This window comes from Hemibagrus wyckioides, linkage group LG13, assembly GCF_019097595.1.
Source record: "Hemibagrus wyckioides isolate EC202008001 linkage group LG13, SWU_Hwy_1.0, whole genome shotgun sequence".
Lineage (NCBI taxonomy): Eukaryota > Metazoa > Chordata > Actinopteri > Siluriformes > Bagridae > Hemibagrus > Hemibagrus wyckioides.
Window position 1 is genome coordinate 1,542,501 of NC_080722.1, and position 2,500 is coordinate 1,545,000.

Here is a 2,500-nt window from a genome sequence, read left to right on the forward strand (position 1 = left end):
AGAATGAAAAGCTTTTATTCTCCTCCCGTAGACATTGGTGGGACCATGGCAAAGTTTTAATCCAGCAGCTCTGTCGTGAGTACACTGTCAACATCACAAGGGACATCACCAAGTTGTTAAAAGACCTGGAGATAGGAACAGTGGAACTCCAGGCTTTAGCCGAGTCCACAGGAGATAGAAGGCATGTTGAGGAACTCAAAATGAAAAAGGCGTTAATGGCAGATCTATTGGGTACAAAAGCACAAGGTGCTCTCATCCGGTCCAGATTCAAAGGAGCTAATGAAATGGATGCTCCATCAAAGTACTTCTTTGGACTGGAAAAAAAGAATGGTCAGAGCAGATTCATACACACACTACACACAGGAAATGGACAATATATAACACACACCAATGAGATCAGACGGTATGCCATGAGCTTTTACCAAGACCTGTACAGGAGTGAGTACAGAGACAACAAGGAGCTGTTAGACACCTTCTATCAGGGTCTTCCTAAGGCTTCCTCAGAGGACAACGCAGCACTTGAAGGTCCGCTGGATCTAGAAGAACTGCAGGCCACGTTGAACACCATGTCAGGAGGAACAGCACCTGGAATCGATGGCCTGCCAGTGGAATTCTACAAGTTCTTCTGGAAAGAGCTGGGGGAAGATTTGCTGGAGGTCCTTGAGGAAAGCTGCAGGGAAATGTGCCTACCCCTAGGAAGCCGGAGGGCAGTGATTACACTTCTCCCCAAGACAGGAGATCTCCAGGACATCAGGAACTGGCGTCCAGTGTCATTGCTGTGTACGGACTACAAAATCATGTCTAAAGCTCTGGCTAACCGTCTCAGAGACATCATGGACTCTCTAATTCACTTAGACCAAACATACTGTGTGCCCAGTAGGTCCATCATTGACAATATTTCTTTGATTCGGGACGTTTTGGACGTCTCCAGGTCATTGGCAGTTGATCTTGGTCTGATTTCACTGGACCAGGAAAAAGCTTTTGACAGGGTTGAGCATCAATACCTCTGGAAGACCCTGGAGGCGTTTGGTCTCAGCCCTAGTCTTATAGCAATGATGAAGGTGATGTACCAGGATGTGGAAAGTGTACTCAAGATCAACGGAGGGTTAAGTGCTCCTTTTAAGGTACAGAGGGGAATAAGACAAGGGTGTTCTTTATCAGGTTTGTTATACACTCTTTCGATTGAACCTTTTCTACACAGACTACGAGCTTCCTTAAATGGTTTTACTGTACCTGGTTTTACTGTTCCACGTTTTATCTGCCTATGCTGATGATGTCATGATTTTAGTACAAAATCAAGCTGAAATTGAGATTTTAGTAAAGGTGGTTTTTGATATTGGTCTGGTGTCTTCCTCTAGATCCAACTGGAAAAAAAGCGAAGCGATAGCAATAGGAAACTGGTCCCAAGGTCTGCTGAAGTTACCAGGTGGGCTAGAATGGAAAAAAAGGAGAATTTAAATACCTGGGCATTTACTTAAATGAAGAAAAGAAAAATTGGGAAGGGATCAAAGAAAAAATAGAAGGCAAACTAAAAAAATGGGAATGGCTTAAACCAAATATGTCCCTCAGGGGGAGGGTACTAGTGGTTAATAACCTAGTGGCATCAATGCTGTGGCATCGCCTAGCCTGCCTAGAGCCCCCTACTGGGTTGATTGAGAAGGTGCAAGCTCTACTGGTTAATTTTGTGTGGGACAAACTGCACTGGGTTCCAAAGAGTGTTTTATTTCTCCCCAAAGAAGAAGGAGGTCAAGGACTGGTGGATGTCAGAAGTAGAACCGCAACCTTCCGTTTTCAGACCATACAGAAATACTTGTCTAGCTCTGAATTCCTGGTTTGGGGAGATGTCACTAGTTTTATTTTCAGAAGAGTTAACGACTTTGATTGCGATCGCACCTTATTTCTAATGGACCCAACTGTTTTAAATGTTTCTAACATGTCTAATTTTTATAAAAGTGTTTTTAAAGCATGGACTCTGTTTAAACGTGGATCTCACGGCCCTGCCGTCTCTCTGCACTGGCTCCTAGAAGAGCCTTTAGTTGGAGGAGGACGTATGGACATTAAGGACAGTTCACCAGGTATCACATGCATCACACAATCAAAAAAGTTCACAACACTCCAGAGATTAGTGGACACTGCAGGACCAGAGTTCAAGGACACGAGAGCGGTGGCAGAGGAACTCGGCCTGAGGTCACTACGGCATGCAGAGGACATCATAAAAAGATGGATCAACAAACTGGAGGATGAGCTGAACCTGATAAAGGAATATCATAATGGAACAGAAACACCAGACGAAGGTGACCCCTTTCCTGAACTTGAGCTTTTACCCAACCTAAATGGATATGAGGGCATTTATCTTGATGCAGAAAAAGAACGTGTTACCAATTTATGAAGCAAAAGGGAAAGAAATTTACAAATGTTGTGTAAAGGTGATGAATAAAAGACAACCTGACAGGCGGGTGGATACAGTGTGGAGGAAGACACTCGGGGTTCTAGATGACAT